The sequence below is a fragment of the Typopeltis vanoorti genome, chromosome 4 (genome assembly GCF_054136105.1).
Source record: "Typopeltis vanoorti isolate ZY-2024b chromosome 4, IOZ_Tvanoo_1.0, whole genome shotgun sequence".
Lineage (NCBI taxonomy): Eukaryota > Metazoa > Arthropoda > Arachnida > Uropygi > Thelyphonidae > Typopeltis > Typopeltis vanoorti.
In genome coordinates this window covers 101,320,298-101,340,929 of record NC_143552.1, presented here as the reverse complement: position 1 = coordinate 101,340,929, position 20,632 = coordinate 101,320,298, and positions in this window count along the sequence as shown.

Here is a 20,632-nt window from a genome sequence, read left to right as displayed (position 1 = left end):
GCGCGCACGATAAGATTATTGACAGTTCTTAAAGCAATTATAATCTCTGAACATTTCAGCGTTAATATTTAGTAATGATCAGGAATGAATAAATTTATTAAATGATTCGCTAATAAGCTCAAAATTATGCACACAGAATTTTGGTTTCCTGCTGTCCATTTAAAGTGATTCTGAAACTCTCTTATTGCCACGCAAAATGGAATTAACAAATTCCGAACACATTTCAATTACGTCACGATTACTGTATATTCTACTATGTTAAGCTTGCTGCGAGGACAATACCATTAGCAGTCATTCCAAGTAATCTACTATTATCGGCCACTAAATCAGTTTGTAGTCTCCTCCATAACGCCTTTATCACTTCAGGCGTCTGGACAGTACAGTAAGTGACATATTGCTGAACGAGACCTGTTACAAAACAAAAAAAGAATAAGAGATCATTTGGCGGTGTGATTCTACGGGTTCTGTCACTTAATTTCCCCTGCCCTCCCCCTTCTCCTAAAACTGTATCACCGCTTGTGACAAAACATACAACTTAAAGGATGCTATAACCTGAAGGACATGACACCATACCCGATCTATCGGCCATTTATCTCCTCCCACTATCCGTCGGTACACTGTGGCGACGCGTTTCCAATATTTCACACTTTATGGATGTCGTCTCAACCCTCGCCATCCTCCCTGACTTTCAAGGACATGATTGCAACTGAGCGGCTGTGTAATCTTTGCCTTACCGCATGTCACATCGTCAATCCATCGTGTGTGTGTGTGTGTGTGTGTGTGTGTGTGTGTGTGTGTGTGTGTGTGTGTGTGTGTGTGTGTGTGTGTGTGTGTGTGTGTGTGTGTGTGTGTGTGTGTGTGTGTTTCTCCTTCACTGCATCTTCTGGTCGATCTTTGAGAAGATCTCCCAAGATTCCCTGTACCAAGGCATCAATTAGTTCGATTACCTAGTTGCTAATCTGTTTTTAACTAGGTTCACAATGACATCTATTTACTGGTATTTTCTCTAGCTCAGCATCTCAAAAGAACTTAATAAGTTAAAGGGAATCTCTTAACTCCAACAACTGTGCATCAATAGATTGCTCAGAAGTATTCAAAGGGCAAATGTTTTTTTTGCTCGTTACACAAAAAAGCTGTAAATCGGAATAGCTCATTAAAAAAGTTGGTCTTTTTTCTTATTATTTCCTATTGTTGCCTTCGCAACAAAGGAGAATGCGCATGCCTAGTAAGTTCTTTATTTCAATTAGTTTCATGCACAACTTTATAGATGTAACATTACATCTATAATTAGAGCATTATACATATAAATATAAAACGTTAACATTCCATTTTTGGTGTTGTTTTTTTAATTATATCGAAACAACAAACAGTATTTCAAGCCTGTTAATCGATAAATCGGTTTAATATTTCGCAGGATACAAAAACCGGAGTATCCCGGAGGGAGAAAAACCTTGCCACCATCGTATGATCGTCACCTTCAACAAACAAAACAAAACAACAACAAAAATAAACTTTCTAAATATTCTTAGCGTTCTAGATGTGACTCGAACTCGGATGTTTTTTCTAATCGAAGAGCTTCATCAACACCGACTGAGCTTCGGCTGTTCCCTTTGACTTTGCTTTTCCAATAAATATGAAAAAGACATAAACAGATATATGGCAAACGTCAGTTAGATAAAGGAGTAAAAAGAGAAGGATAGGTTTTTTGTTGAGACCATTATCATTTCCCCTTTATGAAAACTGTCTCTACTCAAATAGGATCAATGATCATTTTTTGGCAGAGTGCGGCAGTTGTGTTTTTGTTTCTGAGTCGAGCTTAACACTGTCACAAATACGCGATCTCTGCTTTCTTTCCCTATTAGAATTGAGTGACTGACTTCTCTCTAGCCAGTAGTTTCAAAATACGAACGGCAAAAGCTGAAAGTTAACATTACAAGTGACTTGACTATTAGTCCAGAAGCAAGAGCAAACATGAAAATATTTGCATAGTTAAGACGTAATTCAATCAATACTTAGGTTATTTTTCCAAATCCTGAGTATCTTATAGATCAGTTAAGTGTTCACAATCTAGATATTTGTATCTCCTTTCTGGAAAATTTCCTGTTTAGTGATTCACTAACTTTATTTATTTCATTAAGTAAAACGCGCGTACATTTTTATTTAAAGTTATTTATTTCGGTTTACATAAATGAATATGAATTATTAATACTTTGCTTTCAAATTATTTTTTCAAATAAATTCAAACAACTGGTAATATCAGATAAATAGCATTCTTGCAGATAAGTAGACAAAACTGGCCTTCGATAGACCTTAATCTGATTAAACAAATACACCACAATTAAAATATTATCTACCAAGGACAGTTTGCAGGTAAAGATATGCATTTTACAATTTTCATGACAAATTCACTGCCGGCGTTGTACAAGGCTCGATATACTCTCCTATGGATGAAACCGTGAATATGATTTGGTTTGCCGTTGTTCTAATGATTTATGAAAAATTTTAATTTGCATTGCATTTTATGTATAGATATAAGAAAAAAAAAAAAAGAATTCACTTTATTGTACACTTTAATATATATTTTAATCGCTTAAAATTACAACGATTTTATACATTCTCAATTTTTTTTAAATATTTTGTTGATTATGGTAATAAATCTTTTAGCCTTTTGTAGAGAAATTTTATAACTAATTTTGTAATTTATGAAAATGATTAGGTTGCAAAATTGAAAATCTTTAAAACTGCATTTGATTGTCTGTAAGCGTTAAAATTAGGGGGATAAAAAGTTAACTGCTTTCTTCCAGAAATAAATACTACTGTACATCATACTGATGCATTATCTATCAGTATGGCTACCATTTTTCGATTACATTTCGAATTTAATTATTTTTTTATATTTTCTAAGAGTCCTCTACTATTCGATTGTGAATTTGTATGTATAGTTTAAAAAACATGTTAGAACAAAGTTTTATTTTGTTTATCCACGAGGCTAGTTAAACTTAGGTAACTGATACATTTAGATTAACTATTTAATCCAAAAGTTTCTATTCTTTCTGTGTTAAACCATGTAATAAATGAAGTCTACTCAATGATTTGCTATTATTTCAGTTAATTTGTGACCAATGTTATCCGTGATTTCATTTATACATAAAAATCATGAATTTTAATTATTATTAATTACTCAGTTATATATAGGTGTAAATATGAGAATCGCGAAGCTTATCTAAGGCGATATCACTAATAGGGATTCAGTTCAACATCCAGCATATCATCCCCCATATATTCATGAGCCAAACATTGTGATCTAGTAGCATGAGCATATCGGACCTCCTTTTTCTGAGATAACTGCTTGCATCCATCTTAGCAATGACTCCAGAACATTGAAGTTGTCCTGAGATATTCTGGAACAATTAGGTAAAATAACTTCAGCTGGTCAGCGACCGAGCGAGACAATGGCTTTGATCGGCAGATAACTTTCCACATGTTCCCACAAATGTTCGATGGAATTGAAATCAGGAGAACCTGGCTTTTAGAAGCACACCGAATGCTTGGATATGCAAAATCATACTTGCACATGCTTTTGGAATCATGTTTGCACAATGCTAGCCTTGTGACTCGGGACGTTATCTTGATGGAACAGTCCAGATTCATTGGGCCTGATTGTGATCCTGTGGGGCAATACCTAGTCCGAAGCAATCTACAGATAAGCATAATTGGTCAAGGTGTGTTCATTGGTAATGACAAAACCCAGTAATATTCATGAGAACAGTCCCCCATACCGGAATGCCGTTACCACCGGCCTGTTTCTGGCCAAATGTGCTTCTTGTTGGCTAGAAACACACTGGATGATCATAATTTTCTGGTTCGTGTGTGTGTGTGTGTGTGTGTGTGTGTGTGTGTGTGTGTGTGTGTGTGTGTGTGTGTGTGTGTGTGTGTGTGTGTGTGCGCGCGAGCGTGTGTGTGCGTGAACACATGCTTTTCGAATCATATTCACACACACACACACACAAACGCGCCTCACCTCAATTCTCATCATCATTAGTTACAAAGATATATTCCAGCTTCACATTAATAGTGTATACGATCTAATATTAATAAAATAACTTTCTCAATTTGTTTTTTTTTTATTTATTTTAGATTAAAAAAATGATAAATAGCTGTAGACGATAACAATTATGAAATCCCATAATACTAAACTTATCCAATGGTCGGAACAATGCATACTGTTAAAAACATTTTTTAAACATCATTATCCTTCGAAGCTGCTTTCTAGAAGGAGAGAAAAGCATTTTGAAAAATGGCATCTGCTCAACAATTCCCTGAATAGAATGTACAATAGCTTACTTTGGAAAAGACAAATCTACATCGTGTTGCAAATAGAACAGTCCGGTCACCTATATTTTGTCGTTGTTCTCAAGGACTTAAGTGTAGTGTACATTAGGGAGTTTGGCCTTTCAAATAATAATAAATCTTCCTTACATTTATTTATTTTTCCTGTGAGACCTCCCCCTATCTCTCATGACACATCATAGAAACACAAATACACAGTAAAAAGGATTGATTAGAAGCGAGGGTATGTTTATTTAATTCTCGTTAAATTTTCTGAGATAAGAACTGATAATTTACATTGTGTTTTAAATAGTAGAACTAGTACAATAATAATAATAATAATAATTCTCCTTCTTTGATGACCTAAATAAAGTATACAAGTAAATTAGTTCAATATCTGATAAGATCCTTATCTCTGAGAGAGTTCGTATGCGCTGATTAAATCAAAGCCAAAACACAATGGAACAAATTAGCTATTTAAAAAAAAAAAGAAACAAACAAAGAAAGAAAAACGAAACTCATTTTGAATAAATAAAAATTCGAGTTAAACTAAACTTTTGAACGCAGAACATTATAAGAAATTATAAATTAAAATTTGCGATATAATTTGAAATACCTCATGTAAAATATCTCAAAAATAATCATTTAACTTTATATTTAATATAAAAAAATTTAATTAAGTTTTGAATCCTTTAGTATCTTTTAAACGTAGAAAATTCTAACAAAGGTGGCCGGAATAAGATTAGCTCCGCTGTATCCCATGGATGTCGTACGAAGTCACTAAAATGGGTACTCAGGGAGGATAATGAATGGCAGTGCTGTAGCCAATGAAGTTTTAACTGAGGCTCGGCTATTGCTGTTACCTTCCTTCCATGATCAGAGATTATAGCTCTATATTACCCCATCCATACATTTTCTTCTACAGATAACAGGGAATATGAAAAGCATTCTTGCTTCACTCACCTAGCAAAAAAAAAAAAAAAATCTTTGGTCGAGGACCATCGGAAGTGAGATGCCAGGGTAACGGATGGCAATGCTGTAGTCAATGAAGTTGCAACTGAGGCTCGGCTATTGCCGTTATCCAGCCATGACTAGAGCTTTTAGCAGAATAACACCCCATCCACACAGATTTTCTTCATTCAGATGAAGGGATAAACAGTCAAGGACTCAGTCCAGCTTAAAAAAAAATATATAAAAAAAAAAAAAATATATATATATATATATATATCTAGTAGACTGATTGATATTATTACCACCATCTACAATTGGCATCAATACACTGGAGCAGTTTTTTTTTTCTTTACTTAGAAAAGGCATTCGACAAACTATGGCATTTTAGACTACTATACAAGCTGATTTTAGCCAGCATTCCATTGGATCTGCTGCTCCACCTTATAAAGTCATTTCTTTGTGGCAGACGAATGCAAATCAAATTAAATGGCGCATTATCTCCCCAGCAACGTATCTTGGCAGGGGACTGCCTCAAGGGTATCTTCTAGCACCGATACTTTTCTCGATTTACGTAGCGGACATCCCGCACAATCCAATGTCATCTATCATAGCCTTCTACGCTGACGACACATCAATACTAGCTGCATCTTGTCACCAAGAAATTACAAGAAAACCTGCTGAAATTAAAGAACTGGTTCTCCAATTGGAGATTGCAAGTAAACCCTCAAAAGAGCATCGCCATGCTCTTCACTGAAACTCAATTTCTCGTAAAGAAGACATCTTCCAATTTAATATCAAAACTCCCTGGAAAGCAGAAGCCAAATATCTCGGTGTACTGCTGGACAGAAAACTAACCTTCAGCCCACATACAAAAGCCTCATGTGCAACGTCATCAAACGTCATCGCATAGCTGTACCCTCTTATCAATAGGAATAGTAAACTAGATACCAAAATCAAATTGCTTCTTTACCAGTTAACAATTCGTCCCATTATTACTTATGCGTCCCCCACCTGGAACTACACTTCAAGCACAAATATCCTCAAAACTGCAGAGAGTGCAAAACAAATGCATACGCATGATTCTAAATGCGCCATGATATATCAGAGACGTTCTTAACGTCATCGGGACACAAATATCCCTTATATCTACTCTTCCCTACAATCTTTAGCAGTAAAGTTCTCAAAATCGTCTTCACATCCAAATGAATTAGTTCAACAAGCAGCAAACTATGATGAATCGGATTTCTTCAAATATAGGAGACCAAAGGCCATCCTGGTATTAAACAACGACCTATAACTTGCACCCACTCGGACCGTGCAATTAGATCATAAATTTTTCCCCTACACGCTATCCTCATCAGATAGCAGGGATTACAAAAGCATTATGCTTCACCCTTATAGACAGTAATGTTCTGCGTTCTATGTTTGGCGTTCTATCGTTTCTCTTAATTTTATCTTATAAACCAGTTCTTGCCCAGTTGTGCAAATAATGAATATCACGAATGAGTGCTCCAAGAGAACTCAAAAAAAAAAAAAAAAGAAAAAAAAAAAAAGATGACTTAATAAAATTACGGATGAGTGCTGTCTCCAGTAGAACAAAAGATGACTTAATAAATAAAATGGCTCTTCGGAGTATTCGGCATGTATAATTGTGCATTTTAGGGTTATTCATGCCATTATTTGCGACGACATTATAGTTTTTATTTTACGCTATGCGTTTTAAAAGTGAAAAGCTGGATATTGTGATAAAGAACTTCGGATAATAAATTAAATATTTTCTATAATGTATTAAATATTGTCTATAATGTACTAAAAATTAAAAAGAAGTTCCAATACTAAGTTAAGGGGATAAAAATCCCTCATTATTTTCCAGCCGGATGCGAAACTCGGAGATCGAAAACTATCGAAATCTAAGAGTTTCATGCCGAAGAAATATCGGCGAGTCCAGGCATAAGTCATCACCTGGGTAGTACAACACTAGGACAACTCGGTGCAAAGGTGGAGCAAGACCCATCACTATCCTTAATATGTTCTCATAATGTAAAACGCAGCTCCTAGGAAATGTATTACTGTTTTACATAGCATCTGGCTGGAAAATAATGAGGGATTTTTATCCCCTTAACTTAATTTACGCCGCTGAATTAGCATCTTGGCTCTTTATCGAAGTTCCAATAGTCTTCGTTTCTTTTCTTACAGGGATGTAAGAAGCTTCTTTTCGTTACCAACTTTTAAGTGTTCATATATTTTTTAAATATCTGACTACACATTATTTTCCTTCTTTCAACACTAGCATTTATTGCTAGCATTATGTACTTGTGCTGTAACAAGGGATGCCATCTTTTATATACACTTCGTGGACAGTTCATTAGACGTATGTCCTCTTGAAAACGAGTACATTTATCTCTCGGAATAGTCCGAACTCATCTAATAATTTACTTCATGAGGTGGGTTAGAAGCGTTTTAAAGAGATACTGGTATACGCAATCGCGTTTAGCGGTTACCTAAAATTATACTGTGGCAAATCTCAGGCGCGAATAGTTCATACCGTCTCATCACACACATACGCCAGTTTCTGCTGAGATTGTGATTAAGCATGCCAGTGAAATATCGTAAAATCATATTTATCCTCCGGAATGTGTTCCAGAAGGAATGCCTTGTGACACAGTATCTGGAGGGGAGCAAGTCACGATGAACAAGTTGTGAAGATGAAGGAATGTTTTTGTAGGCAAGCATTGCTCTAGTAGATACCTTTGTTGTATTGTTGGCCCATTATCGCACGCACGTACACAAAGTCCTGGCTAGGCAAATACTTACCTGCTTTATATATAGTGTGGAAAATATGCGATAGTTTCTCTGATGAAGTGCTAGATCCCATGTATTATAGGTTGATTGACTATCTAATTTTTGTTGCAATCTCCTATCAAGACAAGACAGAAGTTTTGGTTCTTTCTAATTAACGAAATGAATTATCACACCTAGAAGATGATGTAAGCAAGTGGTAGATTGATCCAAACCTAGAATAACTAAATGCAATTTTGTTGCATCTCTGGGAGAAGGAGATTTTCGCAACTCTGTTTGCTATTAGATAGAACAGTTGTTTGTAAGACATTTCCAACAGAATAATTGCATTTTTGGAGATGTTTCAATATAAATTCATTGAAGGGCAATGAATAGTTTCAGCAGATTTCTTCCCTCATTCATCTTGAGTTCATTCATGACATGAATGAACCATGAGTCACATCATGGTAAATTATGGACGTAACGACACGTGGTGAGACCCTAATCTCTTCCACATATTGTCGTAAGTATTCATCGCTGTAAATCCATCTGTGTTCACCGGGACGGTTTGCCTGTTCTGAGGGACGAAAAACCCGAGTTTTCGGGTGAAAAAAACCTCTGTCTCCGCATGAGAGCTGCTGACTCATCTTTAGTCGAAAGATGACCAAATAAAGGTTCCTCACGTCATGGACGGGAATCGAACCCAGGTCTTTCCGACCAAAGGGCTTCGTCTATACCGACTGAGCTACGGAAGCTCCAGCAAATTTCTCTTAATGAAATATTTATTGCAATGTTTTCAGCCCAAACTGCATCATCTTTCACTCAGCAACATTAAACAGAATATCAGTCTGTTCAATTCAGCCCGCAAGAAATGTCTCTTATCATCAGACCCAGCTTAGCATCGTCTGATTTCCATGCCTAATTAATGACATTGGGTATGGTCTGGAGGGAAGGCCTGACTATTAACCGTCATTCTCGTAGACTCAGCTCCTCCACATACTTCACATTTGATACCTGTCAGATAAACACACTCAAATCCATGCCATAAGCCTGTTCTGTATGCTAAATACTGTTCATTAATAGTAGTTTGTACTGATTCTTAAATAGTTTCAGGAGACTTAGGATTGTCCTAAACAATCTCGAGAAAGACAAGCCGATTCCAGAGGCATTACATTCTCTCAAGAGAAACTGCATTCTGGGAGTTGTGGAGGTTTTATTCTGTGAATAAGCTCTACTCAACTCTGGTTTCTTTTTTATTGGATCTTGGATCATTGCGGAGTAAATTTAAGTACCTACATAATGAAGAACACTACTATTGCAATTCTACTTTTACGCATAAGTTGAAAATTCATGATGTGGGAGCTTAATTGCTGTCGGATTTCATATTATCGTACGGATAATATGCACTCACACATCACTGTGGATATTAAAGTAGTACCTATTGCTGCTTAGGCCACAGCAACGTAACTGGAACTACGAAGCGAGTGCATCCTGTCCAATAATGTTGCGTGTTCTTCCACTGGATTGTCTGGTTTGATGGAGTAAAGATACGAGTTTCTGAGATAGGAAATTCCTACCAACTCGGCACGAGACTGGTTAATAAGTGGTTATAAATATTCCGAACGCTCAACAAGGGATTCGGACGAAATCTTTCCAATCGCTAGGTCTTATAGAGACATTGTAATCCCCCTGCACTAAAATACTTATACAAAAAACAGGATGGGAGGAGCAAGCCGTAATAGAGACTTCCAGAGATCTTCTATTATGGGATCATGTGACCAACGTCCAATAGTAGCAATCTCTAACATCTAGAAAAGAAAGAAAGAAAAAAATTGTTCGTCGAGAACAATATAATCTTTGTATGCATTCTTCTCTGTCTGTACCAGTAAAACTCTATAGTTTCACCGACGCATTTAAAATGCTCAACAAAAGTTTGTACGACTTGAAGAATCGAAATTCCTACTAATCTACGACGACAGTTAGACCAGAGTTTGAATCTACCACATAAGTGTGTATATTGGACGTTGCTGTACTGTTAAAGTTGATACTGGATATGTCATGATGTAGAAGCCTTTTGTTGTGAAGACAACAGGCTAGCTGTCTCTTGGAATGCTTCCAGAATGAAAACACAATTATACCATTATTCATCGAGTAAAAACAAAAAACAAAGTCAAGAATAGTTTGAAGAACATGGTGATGAGCTCCAGCACGTCACGTGTGATATTCAGAAAATTCTCTTGACCTGAATTCTAGTGAATACCTGCGATTTTCTAGAAGGAATAATTGTCTAATTTAGTCTTATTATTCGACATATATTGCAAAAAACGCGATCCTGAATACATCTGAATGGAACTGAATCGATTTCTCGTTAATTACGTCGTTTCGTGTAGAAGTACTTTTGAAGAATTTAATAGTATTTCTGCTGATTTTAATCACTGTTTTATTTCCTTTCCGGATATTGTTATGTCTAAAGGAGATAACGAATAATTCCAATGAAGTTATATGTTATTGTATTAGGAATATTAATAAGTGTTAACAAATGACTATCACAGCCCTTTATTAGAGGACACTTCACTATTCTAATGATCATTTGGATATTTTTATCCAAAGGATAGGCAGAATCTCTCATTGATGTCTTATAATTGATGTCATATGTCTCAGGACGTATAAATCTATTGGGATAAATGAAAGGATTTTTGTCCATTAAGCTATAAGTAATTTTTGTTTTTGTGAAGTTAAAACTTTCTAGGCTATAAAACTCTAATAAATATGTTGGCAAATATTCTTTGTGAATCAGTAATAATAATGAAGTTATTGGTTAAAAATTCTAGCACTACTATTCTAGAACTTAAAATGTTCATTAAAGAATTATTTAAAGATGAAATAAGCGGTTCATGTATGACCCATTAGTTCATTAATTTAGAGTGCAAAGTTTAAGAAAAAATATAAGTGATTTTATTTTCTTCATTTACATCCCTTGGTTATAATCATCGGCTATCTGGATATCTTTGACCCAAGTGCGTAGTAAACGAAAATATATACAGTATATATACAGTAGACCTACCTACAGTCCTTATAGTCCTTATAAGGACTGGCTTAAAGGGGCGAAGCAAGAATGCTTTTCATCTTCCCCGTTATCTGTAGAGGACAGTGTAGGGATAAGGTGTTATTGGGCTATTAAAGCTCTGATCATGGCAGGAGGGTAACAGCAATAGCCGAGCCTCAGTTAGAACTTCATTAGCTACAGCATTGCCATCCATTACCCTCCAAGGGTATTGGATATTCTCTCGTGATCCAATCTTCTCACCTACCTACAGCTAATTTCATATTTTAATAAGAATGCTATTTATGTTAGATCATTTTTGGTAAAAGATTATATCACAATTGCACATTATGAATATTCACTATTTTCTTATTAGATATGTGTCATGATCATAATAATTATCATCATCATCATCATAAATAAGATGTATTCTGTAATTTACATTTTATGAGTTTAGTTTTTTAAATTGTGAAAATATGAATTAATAAAAAATCTCAAGATTACAAATCGTACTGGACATTCGTATATAAATTTGTAATGTATCTGAATTGATTTCATCCATTAAATCATAAAACTCTACGCATAAAATATAAGAAGTATAGCAGTGATTATTTTAACATGAAATATATGCGACGTAGCGTATCATTTACTCCTCCCATGGTGTGCGTGAAATACAAAAGAAAGAAATAGTTTCTTCAAGAACCCCCCAACGAAAGACATTTCACTGTTTGTATTGCATTCTTCGTAACCAATTAACTAGTCTCGTAACTCCTATTATTCTTACTCTTTTTGCTTGCAGCTTCTGTTACAAACACACTGATGTCCTTCGATGGTTTTGTTTTTATAGGCTATCTTCCGAAAAGAAAGCCCGCGATACATGCAGATAAACACGGAGAGAAAATAAAGAGAGAGAGACTAGAAGAAGATAGATATGGTAAAGAAAGGAAGTGGAACTGGGTAGTATTAAAGTACTATTTCAAGTACCAACCTAGTTAATAAAAACGTATTTTGAAAAAGTATTATTTGTACTTGATGCTTAAGTTTTCGTTATAGTACTTGGGCCTTGTACTTGAAATACTTTAAAAAAAGCAACAGTACTTTGTCCAGCTCTGAGAAGATTAAGATCGATATTCAGAGACAGTGATAAAAGAAGAAAGATAAAAATATTAAGAGAGAAATGGAGAAAGAAGAGAATATGATGATAAAGATGAAAAGAGAGAATCATATGTAGTATTTGACAGTCATTATTTTTATTAGAACATTCAAAGATTCATTAGATATCTACAGAACATTTGATGGAGATAATTAAGACTTGTCTTTCTACAGTTCTTGTTACATCTTTGCAAGATTTCAATAAGAAGGAAATGCAGGTGGCCTTTAGTTAATGTTCAAAGAATATCTCGATAAAGGAACTAATTTACATTCGCAAAGAAAATTGTACGGAATGCATTTCCTTAAAAAAAAAGCAGGGCTTTAAGATTTCTTGCACTTATTCATTAGATGTAGTTTTGTATGAGAGAGAGAGAGAGAGAGAGAGAGTAGAAAAATAACTAAAATGAAATGAATGAATAAAACTAGAATTATTCTTCGAGACCATTAGTTAATCCTTATGGTTTAACAAAGTAATAAAAGCCAAAAATTCTTTCGTACAATGACCACTCCTAGTCCATGTCCTCTGTGGAACATCGATTTTTTCGTGAAGGCCACCATTGATACTAATTTTTTTTTTATTCCCCCAACTCCATTTGGTCCCATTAAAGTGTAATATCCCCTTTCATAGCGAGAGATAAAGACGTCCATTAAATTTGGTCTTTGCAGTTGGGATAGAACACATATCAAAACAGATAAGAATCGACACGTCTTTTTGTCTTCCGCTTCAGCGAGCACTCTTCAATATTGATCAAAACTTTAAATTTCAGTCAATAACGTGATTTCTGATCTTTCTATCTACACTAGAAGCGTATTGTATTCTTAATAGTCGCAATTAATGAGAAGGTTGGAACTATTGTAGAGAATTATTATGTGTTCTTGACTAGTAGAAATCTTTTTTTTTTAGATCGAGTACCTTTCGCATATTTCTTACATGTTAAACCTTCTTTCATGAAACTACCTACTTTTATTAGTGAAGGTAAGTTGGGACTTGGAATATCTGGCTTATAAATCTAAATTATAAATTTAATTTAATTTAATTTAAAGATTATAAATACACGGATAAATATTTATTTAATTCTAGAAGTTATGTGTTTCTGTAGGCTGAAAATGCAAATATCTTTCATTGTTGGATTCTGGAATTACTTCGTCTGGAAGAGTTCGAAGCCCCCTCTAGTGGCATTTTTCAAGCAATTAAAATGTATTAATATTAATCCTTATGAGGACTGGCTTGAAGGGGCGAAGCAAGAATGCTTTTCATATTCATCGTTATTATAAGCTATACATTGGTGCTATTCGTATCCCGGCAACCACACGAGTGTTTATATAATAGGTTGATTTCTTTTATTTTAAGAGTATATATTATTCTAAATGGTGTTTACTAGGTTAATAGTGCATACGAGGAAAAATTCATATTATACACTATTAAAAATACTAGACTCTATTCAGAAATAATGCTGTATAATATCTATTATTTTATGACAATAATTTATTTGTTTAAAGGTCAGTTCAAGTGATAATAACAAGAGTTAAAGTCTTCAATTAGGAAAAAGTTCATATATTTATCGCACAAAGTGCGCCCCTAAACCTTATGGCAGCATAATGACACCCGTACGCGAGCGCTCTAGAGTTCCTTAAATTTCACTTCTTTTGTTGCCATTAAGAAAGAGACGCTCACAATCCAAACGCCTCGTGGGGCTTCTCGATATACTACTGAGTGATAATAACTTGGCGGTTGAAGTTAGAAGGCGAAGGAAATAGAAAAGGAAAAAGAAAAGAAAAATGATTCGCGTAATTGGTCGCTTTCTGATAACTTCTTCAGTGTCTTTGGATAGAAGGTTTTCAGCATTTCATAGAAAGGAAAACACGAAAAGGTTTGAGTTAATCTAGCGGCTTCCAAGTTCATTTCTTATTCCCGCATATTCTGCGGAGTCTAACAAAAAAAAAAAAAAAAGATGAGACGAAGAAAGTGCACATCGCAAAAGAGATTTTTATTAAGAAATGAAAGTGTTAATATAAGGTTTACATTTTGGAAATTTTATGTTTCATATGAATGACTGTTTCAGCTAGAAAACTGCAAAAAATATTCAAATTTTTTTTAAAATATTATTAATTAAATTATTAATTATTAATTAATAATTAATAATTACTAGGAGACAAAAATACTTCACCTCGGAACGAAGAAAAAAATTATGGCTTATCCTTCAGAGATCAGTTATCCTAGAAGGATAAGCCATAATTTGCAAATAATAAGAAATGTGTTTATCAATAAATATTTCAGTATCTAAATTTTCATTTTATTATAATATCAATCATTCTGTATTGATATAAATTTGGGATTTTATAGAAAAATACAAGCGTTTTATTTCGTTGTTGATAAATACAGAAACTCCGTAATTACACTGCTCGTAATTTCTTAATAAACGAATATTTCTTACACATATTTTGCATCTTTACCTTATCTGCTAAAAATGCTATATTCATTGCTACTCCCGTATGCAGTAATAAGGAAAGGCAGGTGGCTAATAGTGGTTGATTAGCCACCTGCCTGTTGAACACTGTCAATTTTAATCTAAATTGTACATCAGTATTATAATGTAAAGTCTGTCAATAATAATAATATTTAAGAGTACAAGTCCTCCCAATCACTGGAAGTTCAGAGTGATTGGGAGGAGAGAGATGTGGATAAGGACCTACAATATCTTGTAGTCCTTATCCATATCTCTCATCTCTACCGCTGTCTCCAAGATATTGCCACCAACTGTATACTGTGCATTCCATCTTTTGTTCCCAAATTTTAAAACTTTACACTTTGCAACATTGAACTGATAGTTAAATTACTATTACTGATACTCAATTACTTGCCCATTTAGCCAGCGCATTCAAGTCCTCTTGCAAAGTCTCAACTTCAGTTTCATTACTAATTTTTCTCTCCAACTTTGCATCTTCTGCAAAGAACTTAATATCACGATTTAGACCCTTCTTGATATCATTAAGATACAAGTTGAACAGCGACGGTTCCAAAACAGACCATTGAGGTACACTACTAGTAACTCTCCTCCTCTGAGATATCGCTTCTCCATATACAAAATTTGCTGATACTTATCAGACCGTCAATCCCTTATCCAATAACCTACTATTCCTCACCGAGCTTTCAAGTTTAATCACCAGCTTATCATATGGCAATATATCAAAGGCCTTTGCAAAATCTAAATATTTTACTGTGTATGCATCACCTTTATCCAATGCATTGGTCAGCTTGTTATAACGAGTAAGCAGATTACTAAAACACAATTTTCCTTTACTTAACCAATGCTGACCATCAAAGAGAATGCTGTTATTATCAACCCAGTTCTGGATCTTGGTCCTGACTAACTTCTCCAATATTTTAACCACAACTCCAGACAGATTGGTCTATAATTCGAAGTCCCTTAGTTTTATCTCCTCTCTTATGAAGCAGAACAACTTTATTCTCTTTCCACTCCCTTGGAACTAGGTCCAGTTCAAGACTCATGTTAAAAAAGTATGTCAGAGGTGTTTTTAACTCTCCGGAACATTCCTTCAAAACACGTGGTGATATGTCATAAAGTTTACTCAATCCTCATACACCTCATGGTGAGTGAACAGGAAATGCTTTAAATATCTCGACTATATCTTCTGCCGTTGTTTCCATTTTACCATTTTCACCAACTAATATCATCTTTCCATAATGATTCTGTCTTCTATTAGCTGCTTATCGAAAAAGCTCCTTGGGATTCTTTTTAGCCTTATGAGCTAACCGTCGCTCGTACTACCCTTTTGCTAGCCTCACCGTGTGAGTCACTTATCTCGCCTGCTCTTTATACACTTCAAGCAACTGGTTATTACCACTCATGTTATGACGTTTCCATAGTACATTATTCTCCGGGATTGCATGCCTTACCTCTTCATTCATCCATTTCACACCTACTCTATTTGACCTCTTAACCTTTGTTATACATTCTGATATTGACTCCATTAAATAGTTCTTGAGTAATATCCAAGTAGCACTGATACATCCAGTTGTTCCACGTTCCATATTATTGCTGCAAGCTGTCTCCTAAGCGTCTCATCATCAACAGCTTTATAGTTCCACATATATCTAACAGAAGTCTTCGTATGGTTAACCCTCTATCTCACACCATACCTCCTTAAAATCAACCCCCACTATTTGCACCCACTTTAAATTGGTATAACTCCTCTGCTACCATTAACGGCACTCTTTGTTCCCTGCCTGTATTCACGAAAAATATCTTAACCCATCATCTGTTCCTGTTTGGATACATCCTCATTCAACCAAATTTCACTTAGTCCGATGAAGTTTGGACGAATAGAACCCATTAATGCAACACTTTCATGCCCCTTATTTCAGATACGTCTTGCATTGGTGTAAAAACACAATAAGCTCTTCCGACTTTATAACAAGTCCTACTTGCACTACTTAGAAGATGAGTCTTCTCAATACCCTCCTCTGTCTCTTCTTCCATACAACTACCGATCCTACAACTCTCCCCAAACACAAATGCCCCCCTTCCATCCTAGACCATCTCTATCCTCTCTTGACCAATGCACACATTTACTTTTGAATCCAACATCTGCGTTTTTCATACAGTGATCCTCTGTCCACCCAGACTTTCCCCGTTTTTATGTCTGTGTTGTCCTTTCCTTCTAATCTTCTTTCCCCACTCTACTTAATTCTCCATTGACAAGCTCCCCTACCCATTTCTTGCTCTTTTACATCACCTTGCACTACATATGATCTTCTATTCACTATCCTTCCTTCCAGCAACAATCTATCAAGCTGACTCACACCAAAAACATTTAAATGATCCATCTTCCTTATGCAGTTCCATTCGTCCCTCAAATTCATCCCACAGTTTCACAAGACATACTCCTTTCTCTTCACATAGCATTCTTGATCTTTGCTCTACGATTCAACTGATCACTATCATACCTAGGCAACAGACTGACTACCTTTCCTACCACACTGCTATCCTTTACTCTCCTCAACAATCTCCTTATATCCAGTCCGACATTGTCCTCATTCCCATCAAAATCATTTTCCCTACTGCTTTCACCAACTCTTTTGCTCTGTTATTCCTCCTATCCAACGCTTCAATCACTTTGCACATTCTGCCTCCAGGATAATAAACCTTATTTACCTTCTCATTCACCATACCTCTAATAATTAAATCTTGATATAGAGCTACACTAGAATCATTCATTACCACTTTCAGAAGAAACTATTTCCTTCTGTTATTCATTATTCCATACATATCTGCAATTCTCTTCATTTCAATAATATTCAACGCTTTATCTCTTGCCTCATCTTCACCATCTCCGGTTTCATGTCTGGTTCCACAGAAGGAATATCCCTTGAAGACACTTCAGCAATATCTGACCTAATGATAACAGACATCTTGGGTGTATATTCCTACATCTTGGAACTGTTATTATTATTATTATTATTATTATTATTATTATTATTATTATACGGTATAACAAGACCTCAGACAACTTATTATATCACAAATAAATACAATAATCACTTAGGAAAGGCCACACGAAACTTCTACATCCCAGACATGATAAACAAGTTACCTTTTGAATACAGAAACCTTACAAACTACAATAGCCTGAAAAGAGCTCTAAGGACATACTATGAACAAGAAACACACACCCAAAATACCATACAAACTTAATGAAACACAATATATTCGTTCAACTTCCAGTTCAGCGATGCATCAAGACATTCCAAGTTATCGTAGATGTGTGTGTGTGTGTGTGTGTGTGTGTGTGTGTGTGTGTGTGTGTGTGTGTGTGTGTGTGTGTGTGTGTGTGTGTGTGGCGTGCGCGAATTTCTCAATCAACGGCTGCAGTGGAAATCAAACCTATTAAACATAGGTTTGATTTCGTAACTTTCCAACACAGAAAACAAACTAATAAATAATAACTAACTAGTGTCATCCTCAGATAAGCTTACAAATAAGCTTCGAGGATGAATGCTGAAAAATTACATCTCATTCAAGATTAATAAAAAAAAAATTAGCATGGTACAGAGGACATCAAAAGAGTTATTAATAATCTGAGTTTATGTGGAAAACTCAGGATGTATAAAACAATGAACTAAACTTTGATCATCTTTACTGAATCCTGATACGGGATTGAGATGAGGTGGAAGTGGAAAGTCACCTAATTAAACAGTCATAAGACGAGTGGAAAGCTTATTATGTGGATCTTAAATGCTAAAGATGCCAAGCTATTTTAAATCTGATTTTACTCCATTTACCAAGTAAGCAAACAGACAAATAAGTCAAGTTTGCACCTGCATGTAGTGCAAGTCTAAGTGACCCACAAAGTAGTACAAGTCTAGGCAACTCGTGGTAAAGGTGGAATAAGATCTGATCACTATTCTTAATATTTACCTTTAATGCAAAGCCCATCTCCTTGAGGAGATGTATGATGCTATGCAATAAAGGTAAAGGGACCACTACCCAGACCGGTTTCGACCTTTATTGAGGTCTCATCAGTGGGAGCCAGGCTTAGAAATACCAAGGTTAAGTATTTAAGTATTTAGTTAAAAAACTTCCTACATCTATCTCTCATCCTGAGATTTTTATTTAATAAGGTCAAAGCACCTTATGGTAACTTGTCTTGGTAAAATACTTATAAGCTCTGTATTACTTATCCTTGGTATTTCTAAGCCTGGATCCCACTGATGAGACCTGAGACCTCAATGAAGGTCGAAACCAGTCTGGGTAGTGGCCCCCTTGCCTTTAATGCATAGCATCATACATCTCCTCAAGGAGATGGGCTTTGCATTAAGGGTAAATATTAAGAATAGTGATCAGAGCTTATTCCACCTTTACCACGACTTGCCTCGACTTGCACTACGTGCAGGTGCAAACTTGACTTATTTGTCTGTTTGCTTACTTGAGAAATGGAGTAAAACCAGGTTTAAAATAGTTTGGTATCTTTAACATATATTATACCCAAGGTAAAAAACTTTCTAATACTTAAATGCATTCTATCAGAATATTGTTATCATCTGTGATAATAGAAGTAACTTTGTGTCAATTACCGTATCTTCTCTGGATCGTGATCCTTCCAATATTACAGAACACTGAACATTGGAAAATGATTTCTGCGTTACATATGAATTAGGAAGGGATACTTGAGGGAATGGAGAAGTAGGCGGAGAAGCTTTGATCTTCTTTTTGTTGTGATCGGCACTGCCTCCTCATTAATATCCTGGAGTAATTCTGTTGTGACTAAGTGTTGGTCTTGTCTTCACCTCTTCCTTTATACATTTACCTTTTGAGTCAAGTAAATCTTTTCCTTTTTCTTAATGAAGGAACTCTTTTCCATGTTGTTTTTGTTTTATTCCGGCAAAAGGCGAGGCCTCACGAAGGCTAAGATCAAATTATTCCTGAAGATGAGAGCGCGTGTCGCCTGTTCTAGTTGGTAATACTGAGCATTTTATGTATATTTTTAATTTGATGCAGAGAACAAGCAACAGATATATCTATGGGAAGTTCTTTGAATGATACTGGTTTGAATGATACTGGCGCCTGATTTGATAACTTGTACAGTGTTCTGCGGGATAAAACTGGACGTAGATGGTATAGAACAAAGAACTAATGCTTGAGTGTCTCCATAAAGTTCTGATGCTATATTGTAAGACTGAACATCAAATAACCCAACAGTAGCAGAAGTGGATGGCTGATGTGAAACTGGACTGAGCATATGACATTGGGGTGAATCATCAGAATATATCAGCCCATTTTCTGTTACCATCGCCTGTTCCATCAACCTAGATGGCACCAATTGAGATTCTGTATTCCCACCCAATTACGGTTCTTCTACAGACACTATCTCTGGTGCTAATAATCTTTGCTGATGCAATCCACGAAGAGCCGATGCCTGAACACTTCAAGTCTGCTGAATTACTCCCTGTTGCGTGATATCTGAATCATTCCATCGGTCATCTGTGACGTCTTCTAATTCTTTCACCTTCAGATACGTAGTTTCCTTTATGAGTATAGGAAGCTGGACTTTTGAAATGTTCACTTCACAACTGTACATGAAGTCTACAATTGCTTTCAGATCAGTGAATGTAATGTCAATGATGATGATGATGATGACAGTGGTATGTTTACAAGATTGTTCCATTAGTAAACTCTGAAAGAAGGACTACACCCATATAGCACCATTTTGTGAGCACCTTTTGTGAGTCATCGTTCACGCTGACTTATTGCACCATAGAAAACACTTCGTTACGAACCTTGCAAAAGTTACGAAAGCGTTATACACCCTTTGCTTTTCTATTCCTACCATATAAGAAGGATATTTATACAAAAAGAC